The following is a 13,966-nucleotide window of genomic DNA, read 5'->3' as shown; positions in this document are numbered from 1 at the left end:
GTACACATGTCTACGCTCCCCAATGTTTAAATAGAATAATTAAAAATACATAAACATATATTAAAGAAGATGATTTACACTTTTGTGTGATGGTTGTAATAAGTGTGATCTTGAATACTGTGAGGATGGTGTGTTATGGGCTCTTGCTAACATTATGGAAAGGGAATTGGATATAGATGAGGCTGCCTTATGATTGGGTGTTGATGCAGTGATCGTCTCCGTACCGTTCCTCTACTGTGTGCAGTAAACAATGCTCTAAAGTGTGTCCATTTCCTTCTGCATTTAGCGTTTTCTTAAGCGCAATAAGGAGAACACACCGTAAATACGAGAAACGGTTCCATACGGTAACGTTGGCAATACACGTGACACAGGCAACGTTCTCCAGTCATTGGCCAAGCCCAAACCCTTCTATCGAATTGCCGCATGATACAGGGGTACAGTCGTTTCCAGTCACTCACTGCATAATATCATAGTTCTTCGTACCGCCTCAAGCATCACTTATCACTGACTAGAGAAATGTGTGGCTTCTGATTAGCTGCTCCACCATTGTGCACTATCCCTGCGCAAAGTCACTGAGGTAGCAGTACTGCTCGTAGCGCTTTGAAACTCATGAGCGATTAGTGTCACTAATTTCATGCAATTTTTTACAACCACTTTCCGCAACGATCGATGATCCCTGTCGGTCATTTAGCTGTGGCTGTTCCTTCGCGTTTCCACTCCGCATCATCACCAAAAGTCGATTTGTGCAGCTTTAGACGGTCTGAAATGTCCCTGACGGATTTGTTACTCAAGTGACATCTAATGACTATTCCACGTTTGAAGCACTGCGATCTCCAGATAGACCCATTCTGCGGTTGCAGCTTCTCTGCTGACAACAAGATGCTCCCCGCGTCCGTTTACACTGTCGGATCTGCCTCTTGTGACACCTTGCGGTCAATTCCGCTTTACGTAAGGGTGTACTGACACTTTTGATCTGATGGTGTAAGTTCTGTAACTGAATACGGTGCTGCAATTATTTATCTTGAGTACTCACGATATCTTTACGTTCCCATAAGTCAGCACAACAGTTAATACTTGCATTCAAAAGTAAAGGAGACGATCTTTAGTATTCTGTAGTTGTTACTTTTGACAAGTTACATGTTGTTGACTAGTCTAAAATGTACATTTTTAGACATGCGACGCGATGGAGGAATATCCGCGAGAAAGAAATTATATGAAATTACAGACACAACTAATAATGAGTAACCAACTCTTCACACTTAAAGTGTGACAGGAGGTCAGCTATTTGATTCTTGATTAGGTGTTTAATTACAATAGCGTTTATGAAGAACTTTCATAAATGTCGATGAAAGGTCTATAACGCCAAGGAAATACTTAAATCTTACCTGTATTTAGTATACCAATAATTTCAACGTTTTCAAGAATATTTAGAGATAAAAAGGTGACACAGCTTGTTCTCGATCAAGAGGGCTCAATTACATCTGACTTTTTTTGTTCCAGGAATCTGGCCTTTGGTGAAGCCACTTTCTACTCTTTTATGCAAGGTAAGGAAAACATTCATTTCGGATATCTAAAAGCCCGCCCTCTTGTGCGCTAAATCACTTCATAAAATACATTCATTGCGTACAATCGTTATAACGTAAGCCCCCCCCCCCCCAAAGCGTTCTTACGTGAAACGCTAAAATATTTCGAAATGCCTTCGCTAATACTACGGGAGGGAAAGTTATATTTCCTAACTCGGAAAAATATTGATATTGTTCATCAGGGTAGTTTCCATTCGGAAAGCGGGTGCACTCAGCGACTGTTATGTGACTTATGAGTCCAGCAATCAGTCGTACTTTTTTAGATTTTATTACGAAAATCCAGATTTTGGCTAGTGCCTAGCCATTCTCAATGCACTATTTTCTATTCTCAATGCATGTGAGTCTCTGTTGTTCGGGCGTCAGTCACAGTTTTTTGAATATTGATATTGTTGTTCTGTATCGTCTTTGCCTGCTGAATAATGGAAGTGGAAATTGTCACTTAAATAAAGCTTTCTTTTAAGAAGTAAATTACGATAATTAGAATTTTATATGTATTAGCCTCTGTTATTCCTCTGACTTAGGTTCAAGCTAAAGTTACTGAAATGCATCGTCTCTGAGCTGTCGTTTCAATGAAATATGTAAATAAATTTTGCATTATATCGCCTTTATAAAACGTCGGATTTCGTATACTACTAATGGAAAAAAGAAAGTTCTTGTTATCAGGTATTGAATTGTGATCGATCTACAAAAACGATGGATCGTCCACACTTCCACACAAGCGCTAGCTAGTACAATCGCTGAGGCCACCTCTATTTATAAAAAACAATTTCAGTAAAAAAAATGGAGCGACTCAGAGTTCTCTACTTGAAGGAATGTCAATACTTATTTTACTCTGATATTAAGATAAAACAGTCCAGACTTACACCAAGGTGAGACAGTTAAGTAGAGAGATAATCAGAACAAGGTAGAGAATTATGAATCATCGTCTCATATCCATTGTATTAAAAACAATCTAGGCACTACTATGAACATTACATAACAGATTCTTTGCGGTATTGTTACTCTTTGATAAATTACAACATTATCTTCGGCTTTTTTCCGGACTTTTACATCTTTTATTTGATATATGTAACTTAAAAAACAGCTTAAAGTACGAATATGGTTAACGACAGTAAAGGGAGCGCCACAATCTACACAATAATAGTTAAAAAAAATTATATCTCATAATGCAGTACCAAAGATAGCCGTATATGCAATATAAGTTGACAAAAACTATACAAAAGTCATTATTATTTTTATCATTATTATTATTTAGGAATACACTGAATAAAAAATAACCAATTGATAAAACAAAAACAAAAATAAAGTGTCAATTTGCTTTAATATTTTCAGCTATGTGGAATTATTTTGACATATATATGGCTCTGAGCACTATGGGACTTAATATCTGAGATCATCAGTCCCATAGACGTAGAACAACTTAAACCTAACTAACCTAAGGACATCATACACATCCATGCCCGAGGCAGGATTCGAACCTGCGACCGTAGCGGTCGCGCGGTTCCATACTGAAGCGCCTAGATCCGCTCGACCACACCGGCGGGCCTGTTTTGACACACCTCGATCTGTAGTTGCCTGTATGTCACAGATTTTATTTACATCTGCATCCATACTCGGCAAGGCACTGCGAATTACATACCGGAGGGCACTGTCCATCGTTCTACGTACATTCCCGTGGGGAGAATGACTGCCGTACGCGCTGCAGTGAGGATACGGCATCGAATCTATGGACCTTCTGTGCTTACAGCCACATATACGTTCTCTACAGACATCATCACTTAGTAACATTAATCGCATTCTTCTAGCATGAGTAGCCCTCCGTTACAGAAGCGGTTATTGACATCATCGCGAACTCACGCAAGCGCAAATAATGTTATACTTTGTACACACAGCAAATTTGGAGGTATGTTTTAGTTTCAACCGGCAGCTCGAGATATGTCAGGTCGCCGTCGTAATTTAACGATTTCGATCAATAATTCGGATCATCCACACTTACAGTGTTAATCACCCGACTACACCGGCTCAAGTAGCGAATGTTTAATTATAACTACCCTGTACATTCTCTTCTGAGTCTTACAAGGGATCTGTTTTTCCTAGAGTTATATTTAAGCCGTAGTTCCAATGAAATATCTAGAAGGATACGTCCAGTGTGATTTAGAAAATTGTGGCAGTTTCTAGTGGCCGACCGCAAAGCTTGTGATCAAACGGGAATGTATTTTTTCTGCTTGTTTACGTGCAGTTACATTTATTTATGTTGAGAATCAAGTACCAATTCCTGCGCAAGTCGTTGATTCAACAGTCCTTACTGCATTTCGCTTCAACTTTCCGGCCCGTTGACTTCCTATACAGGGTGAGTCACATAAGACGTAATACCCCTTTTATTTCGTGAACGGTTACACATATCGAAACGCGGTTGTCGGAAAATGTTAGAGCTTCGAGGGACACTTTTTTTGTTACTGTTTTTAGCGCTGGTATCAGTGGAGATTTGAAGCAGATACGTTTTTTTAAATGGAACCAGATACTTTATATAACGCCATTCGAGCTCACGAGAAGACAGTTACAGTGATGCAGCGTTTTCTCGGATTTTTTACGACAGGTTTCAAAGTCAACATTAACAAAAGCTACATCATTGTAATTGTCATCTCAAGAACAATCGCATGCAGTTATAAAAAGTACGCGGTTCCATTTTTTTAAAAAAACGTACTTGCTTCAATACCTCCGTCGGTACCGGCGCTAAAAACATTAACCAAACAAAAATATACGTGCCCTTCGACGCTCTAACGTTTTCCACAAACCGCGTTTCGATATGTGTCAGCGTTCACAAAATAAAAGGGATGTTACGTCTTACATGACTGACCTTCTCTATTACAACATCATCCCCGAATAACATTCCCACATTATCCGAGGATTTTGCTGTGTTAACAACGAGTTTCGTCCTTTCTGCAATAAATTCCTGAATCGAGTCACTAAGCAGATCTGATATTCCGTAATCTAATTTTTTTTCTTTAGGTGAAAATGCGGAGTGGAGTCGATTGCTTTTTGTAAGTCAAAGAGAACTACATCAAAACTGAGTCCCGCTGTCTTCTCTTTTGAGGATTTTACGGACGAATAATGTGAGCTGATTTCCATAAGTTCGTTGTTTGCGGAACCCATGTTGATTTACGGCCACCAGAAACGTCGTAGTACGCGAACACTGAACGTGTGGTACATTGTACGTCCGTGACACTGGCCTACAGTAACACGCATTTGCCCGGCATCCGTTCTTGAAAGCGGTGTTGACGCGACTAATTTTCCGAGCCCTCCCCTGCAACGGAGCATTGTTTGTACGGCGTGTGCCGCAGCGAGAGCCTAATCTGCTCGAACCTGCCCAGAACACATGTCACAGCGACGGCCCCCCCTCAGCAAATACTGAAAGTACACGGCCGCCGGTGGAGCTGTTTGCTGCCGTATCTTATCTCGGAAATATTGTAGATGACAGCTGTCATCCTCCCATACCAAATGACCGCCCATTATCGAGTTGGCTGCCCTGAGAACACAGTAGTTCAAGGCACTCGGTTATGACAAGCAGTGATCGCTAGTTATTGGTCGTGTGGGCCTCTTTTGGGGACAGCCGTTGCGACAAAAAGCTCGTTTTTTCTGTTTCCAGAAGGCTTTTGACGCCGTTTCTAACAAGCGGTCTCTAGTCAGATTGCGCGCCTTTTGAATATAGTCTCAGCTATGCGACTGGATTCGTGATTGACCGCCAGAAGCTGTAGTACGTAGTATCGGACAGTAGCTCATCTTATGAAACCAGAATTATATCTAGCATTCGCCAGGAAAGTCTATAGGCCCCTTGTTCTGAATCTATATAAAATATGTATCAGTCAGACAAGACGTCGTTTAGCGTCTAGCGAAGTTGAAAATTTATAAAATGATTTAGACAAGATGTCAGGATGATGCGTAAAGTGGCAATTGACACTGAAAAAAGAATTGTGAGATCCTCCACACGAATACTATGAGAACTGTAGATTCAAGTAAATAGCTAGTGATTATAGTTAGGCATAACTCAAACTTGAACGATCATATAGAAAAATAACGAGTGCGCTTTTTTGATGGAAGAATTAGAATGTGCAGCACCTCTAAAGAGACTGCCTACACTATGCCTGTCGATCCTGTTCTAAAGCATTGATGTGCAATATGCAGTCCTTACAACATATGGTTGACAGAAGACATCGTAGAATTTCAAAGGAGGGCGGGTCGCGAAATTTGAGAGAGAGTGTCACAGATATGATAACTGCGGTGGGATGACCATCATTAAAATGAAGTTTTTATCGTTGGGGTCGAATGTTTTCACGTAATTTCGCTCAACAAATTTCTGCAGCGAGTGTTGAAATATTCTGTCGCCTCCCACTTACGTAGGGAGAAATGACCGTCGCGTTACTGAGATGTCATTCTTCCCTATCTAAGTGGGAGGCACACGTAAAAATTAAAATATTTCCTTTTCCCTCTCGCTGCTCCAGAGCCGGACGATAGAGATGTAGTTTTTAAATGGTGTCTTGCGTCCTCTGCCATGCACTTAAGTGTAAACTGTAAAGTGACACTGTGGATGCAAAAGACACGTTTCTCTTATTCTTAATGTGACATTCTACGATGGAAGGTCGGAAAGTTACACACAGTAATTGTATTACCGAAACGTCTAGTAGGCACAAAAAAAACGAACTTATATCTTTTACCTACTTTTATATATAGTCACCAACGTTCTCAACACATTTCTCCCATCTCCCATCAATATGCCCCGTTCGTAGAAGTCTGTTTGGTTGTGGTATAGCCATCTGTGGACTGTTGATTTCACTTCCGCATCTATCGCAAAGCGTTGGGCGGCCAGGAATTTTTCATGGAACCAAAGAGATGAAAGTCCTGACTGTATGGTGGATGTTGGAACGCCTCCCACCCAAATTTGGCGATTTTCTCACGTACAGCAGCAGCAACAATGGGACGTTTGCCACGGAGGGCACGACGCAACTGAATCAAAGTTTTACCGTAGGCTGCAGCATTCACAGCGGTCCCACGTTCAGGAAAGTCCACCAATAACACACCATGCATATCCCAGAGCACTTTCACAAGCACTTTCCTACCAGATTGAGTCACTCTGAATTTTTTTTCGTTCTGGGGAACCAGCATGTTTCCACCCCATAGAGGCCTTCTTGGTTTCGGGCGTGTAGCGGCACGCCCACAATTCGTCACCGTGACGATTCCTTTCAGAAAGTCATGTCCTTCTGCGACATAATACGTTAAGTGATACAAGCTTGTCATCAGTCACTCGTCCTTGTAGTCGTCGGGCAGATTCTTAGGCACCCAGCGAGCAAACCTTTTCGGAATTTCACCGTGTCACAATACCGTACACTGCACCATAGGAAATGTTGAACTGCTGAGATAGAGTTCACAGTTGTACACACCGGTTGTTCAAAGCTGCAGTCTCAACGGCCCCGACATTTTGGGAACAGCAGCTGTTACCGGCCTCTCGGAGCGTGACAAATCACTAAGATTCACAGGGTCCTCTTGGAAGAATGCGCATCGCCTGGAGACATTGCTTCGGTCATCTTCATACATGCCACGCGCGTACATGTGAATTTCACTCGGTTTATGCCCTTTGGCCCACGAATATCGGACTACAGTTCGCTGCTCTTCACAAGTTGGCGACACTGACATGTACACCATGTTTGTTTCGTAGTTGAGGCCTCTCTCGCCAGAACTGCACATGAAAACAAAATACTCTGTGTAGCACAAAATTCAAAGTTTTTTTTTTTGGGAAATTTCAGCATTCTAACTGCAATACCAGGAGAGAAATAAATTACTGTGCGTTACTTTATTGTCCTCCCTCGTAGATTACTTTATGGCCCAAATGTTGCACGCAAGTATGTGCATCGGAGACCACATGTTCATGCAGTTTATTTTCGACTTCCTCCCCTTCGACAGAGCCAGCTAGCGCAATGCATAACACACTACAGGCACGGGGTTCGAATCCCCGTCAGAACATGTTTCACGAACTCGGCTGTTGATTTAAAGACTCCTCCTGTCTAAATTAAGGTAATGCAACGTCTCTAACGGCCTTAATGTCTATTGGATATTATACTCTTTTCTCTTTCATGCGGATGTATTACCTTTTTTTGAAGGCAATACTGCAAAATACACAAACAGCTGTTAAGTGTATCATTCCCTTCTACAAGATCATCGCCAGGCTCTGAATAACAACACAGGTGCACAACAGACTTGACTTTAATCTGAAAATAAACATAATTGGTTTATTACGTTGTGTTAACTCACTGTTTGTACTTAAACCTAAGTATATCTATTTATGATCTATCATTATTCTGGTAAACACGTAAGATAATGTTCGATACGAAAATTAATACCAATTGAACATGTGTGAGGGACGTCACTAAACAGTTCAGTCTGTAAAGCCAACACCTGTGATCACAACCAAGTCACGAAAAACACCTAAAGTGAACATGTTCTTAGAAACTGATAAGACACTTGACCCTGTTTATGTTATCTGTTTCTAGAGCCTACTACGTCCGGCGAGAGAAGTAAGTATCTGCTTAGTTTCTAGAACATGTTCACTTTGTTTTCGTAACATCGCTATCTTTACAGGTATTGGTGTCTGTAATCAAATTGTTTGGTTTTGCCAATCGCATACATTTAGTCTGTAATTTTTTTCGCAGCTAACATTTCAAAGATAGATACTTGTAAGTGGATTTGACTTAATATATTTTCAATTTGAAAAGAATGATTGCTATTGCATTTATGAGTGATTAGACATGTACCGACTGAGCTGATGATGTGAATCGAAACAGCTGGCATAGTGAAACGACCTACCTAGCAGCTGCCATGTGTTTTCCATCCTGACTTCCATAAATATCGGGACAGTAAACCAGACAGATCAGATCATGAATTGATATTATCATCGAATGATTTGCTTTCGTGGTTTTTCACGTAAGTGGTGAGACAGTAAAGGGAATGCCGGAAGAAAAATAATGAGAAAGTCCCAACGTGTAGTAGACGCCTTCCTTGTCCAGTCGTATCCAACTTAAATGAGAGTAAATGGTAGTTATATGGTCAAGCAGGTGAATGTTACAGTTACCTTACACAGGAGCATTTAAGGTTAGCAGCAGCCATCGGGAGTTTACGTCACTCGTGGCGTGCTAAACTGGATCATAGCATTGAAGGAGCTGTAGACCAAGTGTTGCAAAAATAGCTGATTCAGTGTAGTGAAACAGATCTTAAGTATTCCAGTCGTACTTTCTGTGATGTCTCGAGAGATATTCTACATTTAATTGCTGTGTGGTGCTGGTGGAGTCTGTTCAGATAAAAGCTTTAGATATGTACTGGGAAAACTGTGGCGGATCGAACATAGAGTCCTGCAGCAGTGGTGAAAGATCTTCTTCTAAAGTGATATTTCAGTGCCATAGGAAACGTTGTGTTATCTGTTGTTTTTGTACCAATCCACAGCGCTATCAGAAAAATTAAAACTCTCATTTTAGAAGTGATATGTCAAAGCTGACAGTGTCAATTGCCCAATTGCCTTGTCGAAATTAAACACTGGCGCTATCGTGACTGCCGAGGGACGGTTGGCGTCTGTCTCCAACGGGCCTGCCAATTTATGATTTCGGTAAACTTTTCCGTAGGCCAAATAAATGCGTGGCTTTCTCTGCTGCCCTACTTTGTATACGTTCGGCGTCTCCTGTTAGTCCTATCTGATATGTGTCTCACATACTTGAGCAATAGTCTAGAATGAGTCGCACGATTGCCGGCCGGTGTGGCCGAGCGGTTCTAGACGCTACAGTCTGGAACCGCGCTGCTGCTACGGTCGCAGGTTCGAATCCTGCCTCGGGCATGGGTGTGTGTGATGTCCTTAGGTTAGTTAGGTTTAAGTAGTTCTAAGTTCTAGGGGACTGATGACCTCAGAAGTTAAGTCCCACAGTGCTCAAAGCCATTTTAACCATTTGAAGTCGCACGATTGATTTGTCAGCCATCTCCTCTGTAGACTCATCTATTTTTGCAATATCCTACCAATGACCGAAGTCTACCACCTGTTTTACTCACAACTTAGCCTATATCATGGTCCCATTTCATGTCCCTACGCACTCGCAGCTCTATTTGTATGAGTTGCCTGCAGTTTTACTCACTGACTTTCTCGCCTTAGGGTACTACATTTCTGCGTTTAGTGAAGTCCATAAATTTACATTTCTGAAGAATTTAAAGCGAGTTACCAATCATTGCACTAATCTGAAATTTTATCAGTATTTAACTATATATTTGTGCTACTTTTCAGGCAGCACGGTCTTTATTATAAATAACATCACAATTTGAGAAAAGTCTGACGTTACTGGTAATACTGTCCGCCAAGTCACTGTTATAGAAAATGAACAACAAGGGACCAAACACATTTCCCTGGGGCACACCTGAGATTGCTTCCATATCTCTCAGTGATTTTCCATGGAGATAACTTTCTCCATCCTCCCTACCAAGGAATTCTCACGAATTTTGTTTGATAACCGCTGTGGTTGTTCTGTTATTAATAAACGTCAAATGATTCGGAAGTCAAGAAACACTGCATCTGCCTGAGTGCCATGGATCCATGACTTTTAGGATGTCATGTGAAAGGAGAGTTAGTTCTGTTTTGCATGACCAAAAGTCTTGGAATCCATCCTGGTTGTCATGGAGAAAGTCATTGTATTCGAGATACCTCAGTACTTTTTTTCCACCTCTAATAATCTCGTCGTCGATGCGTCAGACCCTAGTCTCCGTTCCTTCCTTCCATATTTACAGGTGGATGTGATCCGTACAATAGCGGAGAATGTATCTGTGATTAAAGCCTCTTCGGTAAATGATGGTCAAGAATTCATTCACAAATGCTGTACAGAATTTGGCAGACACCACTTCGAGCCCTGGGACCCTACGAAGTTTTAAGATTCCAAGCTGCTCTGCAACACAATTAACACTGTAAGTAGGCTGCTTATCTGTAAAATTCTGCATTTGTGTACCGTCGATGTCTGAAGGTCAACTAATATAAGGACCAGAGAATCACACCAGAGGTACAGTGCCACAGAACAGGAAATTGTGACCAGCAGATCTACAAAATCGTAAACGATGTAATATTTAGCGAGAACACTTGCTTGAAACAACTTATGTTAACACGTGCGGTACTTTCAGAGTCGTATTTACAGAACAGAAGTTTCTATTTTGATGTTTGTTCTTTCCTCATTCATCATTGAAGTGTAAATGTGGGATTTTAATGAAATGATTAAAACAGTCCGGAGCTGAACAGCTCGTGGCAAAGATATGGATCTGGTATCTATACCTCTGGCGCTGGACTACCGTTGTGTGGTTACTCCGAAAATGATATAGCGTGGCCACATGTTGCCCTTGTCAGATGAGAGATATGTTCTATTCTGCAGTGTTTTAATCACTTCATTGAAAATCCCCATTTTCACTTCGATGGCGGATAGGGGGAGAATGCAGAGAGAGTGTCTGTAACTGCCTGCGTTTATCTGGTAACGGGAATTGGGAGCAGGCGCTCACGTCACACGCCGCCCGATAAAGGATTTCATAATTGCGGCCTTTGCTCTCCCCTGGGAAGAATGGAACTGAATGGCTCGAGCAGAAGCAAAGGCAGTGAGGCTAGGGAGGGGGGAGGGGAGGGGCTTATCTTGGCACAGCGTGGAGAGAAGCCGGCCTGTCACTGAACACTGCTTAGTCTGGACCTCATCTGGTTCGCCTGGCGCCATTCACAGCTGCTAAGCTGTAATCAGTCAAGGACTGGAGTGCGTAACGTCGACTACAAGGATACGTCCTCAGAATCGTTATATCGGTAACAAACCTCGAGGTTGGGGGAGGGAACAAAATTAAGTTGTTACGAGTATCGTATGGTGTTACAGAACATGTACTGCTGGCTATAAAAATTGCTGTTCCAGAAAGGGTAGCAAATAATGGTCATTCACCAAAGATGAACGACCAATAGCTGTGAAGCATGAATTGAAACCTACCTTTTACTAAAAGAAATGTATGGTGAAGGCCTTTTATCCCGTACGCGAGTGTCTGAGTGGTTCAAGCGTTACCAAGATGGCCGAGAAGACATCGAAGACGACTCACGCCCGGGACACCCTTCAGCAGCAAAAACGGATGAAAATACCGAAAAAGTAGGTAATTTCATACGATCTGATCTTTGATTGAGTATTCGATCGATCGCTGAAATTGTAGGAAGTAAAAAAGTATGTGCAAGGCAGATTTAACGTAACCGATTTAACACGAGAAAAGTATATGCGACGCTAGTGCTGAAAATTCTCACGATGGAACAAAAAGAAACTCGTAAAAATATTTGTACTGAACCTTTGAACTCCATTGAAAACGATCCTAATTTCTTGGAGAGAATGATAACGAGTGACGAACCTTGGTTTTTAACTTATGATCCAGAACCTAAGCGCCAATCCATGCACTGGAAGAGTCCAACTTCCAAGAGAGTGATAAAAGCTTGAATGAGCAAATGACGATTATAAGCAATGATGATCTTTTTTTTTTTCGATATTCATGGAATTGTGTATCTTCACTGGGTTCCTGAAGGTCAGACTATTAATCGACATTACTACCTTGATGTTTTTGCGCAACTCCTTGAGAAAATAAGAAGAAAAAAACGATCCGAATTATGTAAGAACAAGTCATGGGTTCTGCACCAAGACAACACAGCGGCTCATACCGCATTGTCTGTTACGATATTTATAGCGAAGTACAGCACCCCGGTGTTAGATTCTCCACCATATTCACCTCACCTAGTACCATGTGACTTTTATGTATCCCCCAAGGTTAAATCTGCATTTAAAGGAATAAAATTACAGTCCGTTGATGCAATGGAAGAAAAAGCGGGACGCGTCATCTAGGAGTTCACAGAGGAAGACTTCGCATGGTAGAGGTAGAGGGGGAGTATGTCTAGGGTGACAATAACTAAATATGTTTTTTTTGTACATAAAATGTATTACTGCAATAGTTCCATTGTTTTATAACTATGCCTCGTACCGTATATAAGAATCATACACGATGAAATTTGCAGGTGATTTGGCGATAGGCAGGGTAAGAAGTTTAGTATCTTTTGGTAGGAACAACGGCTCTAGCTCTGTTGGACATAGACTCGAACTGAGCGTAGATACGGGCAGATCACTCCACGCCACTTCACCTCTATGCAAGAATTAATCGACTGTAGTGGCTGGAGAGCTGTAGCGTGCAATTCTGTTCCCACCCCATCGTCAGACGTTTTCAGTGGAGGAGAGATGTGGAAATCGTGCAAGCTGGTGGAACAGCTAAACGCCATCTATAGATTCGGGTAGATCAGGGCAGTAAGGGCAACATGCGGTCTTGATTTATCTTGTTTAAATACAACGTCATGCATCCTTGGTAGGGTACAGCAAGCGTCAGTCTGGCAGTGGTGGTTCTCGTCGGGGAACCCATAGTGATGCTATATACACAACAACGTCTCGTCTGAAAAGAGAAAACGGGGCCAGCACGGTATCCAGTGTCGCTGTTAGGCGCACCCCTGCTTCACTCTGCTGTCTGTGTGCTGCTGCAGACATAGTGACACTCTCCGTATGTGTACTTCTTTTGTTGCAAAAAGCCCATTTCCTGAATCGCGGTACATGATGTGGCTGGACAATCCTAAACGGCCGAGCGGTAATATATACACATCAAAAAGATTATGCATCATCCCGGTTCCCAGAACTCATGAAGATAAACGTTCACTGTGGGTATTGAATCACAGACACAGTCCCTTTGACAGTTCAGAGATGCCACTAAACCCGCCCAAAGATGTAAACAAACATGCATGAGCAGCGCCTGTTAGACGAAGGGGTTTCGACGGCCGATCAGTGCCAGTCATTCCCCAAGGTAGGAGGTACACGTCTCGTGATGTCTGTAGTACAGCCATGCCTAGACGATCAATACCGCGGTTGGATCGCGTCGGCATTCTTAACTCTGTGCCAGGAAGGGCTCTCAACAAGGGAAGTGTCCAGGCGTCTCGGAGTGAGCCAAAGCGATGTTGTTCGGACATGGAGGAGATACAGAGAGACAAGAACTGTCGATGACATGCCTCGGTCTGGCCGCTCAAGGGCTAATACTGCAGTGGATGACCGCTACCTACGGATTATGTCTCGGAGGAACCCTGACAACAACGCCACCGTGCTGAATAATGCTTTTCGTGCAGCCACAGGACGTCGTGTTAAGACTGCAACTGTGCGCAATAGGGTGCATGATGCGCAACTTCACTCCCGACGTCCATAGCGAGGACCATCTTTCCAAACACGACACCATGCCGCGCGGTACAGATGGTCCCAACAACATGCCGAATTGACCACTCGGGA

General features: G+C 42.3%; 1 long non-coding RNA gene across 1 annotated transcript in view; it reads left to right on the top strand.

Moving 5' to 3' along the window:
• The window catches only part of LOC124789710, a 753,651-nt gene that overhangs the window by 539,719 nt on the left and 199,966 nt on the right, over positions 1-13,966 (top strand). Inside the window, exon 3 of the long non-coding RNA XR_007016155.1 lies at positions 1,501-1,544. This is a non-coding gene — a long non-coding RNA (uncharacterized LOC124789710). The remainder of the gene's footprint in view (positions 1-1,500; positions 1,545-13,966) is intronic.

This window comes from Schistocerca piceifrons, chromosome 3 (assembly GCF_021461385.2).
Source record: "Schistocerca piceifrons isolate TAMUIC-IGC-003096 chromosome 3, iqSchPice1.1, whole genome shotgun sequence".
Lineage (NCBI taxonomy): Eukaryota > Metazoa > Arthropoda > Insecta > Orthoptera > Acrididae > Schistocerca > Schistocerca piceifrons.
Note: the sequence above shows the minus strand (reverse complement) of the source record. Positions and strands in the feature narration are given on the sequence as shown.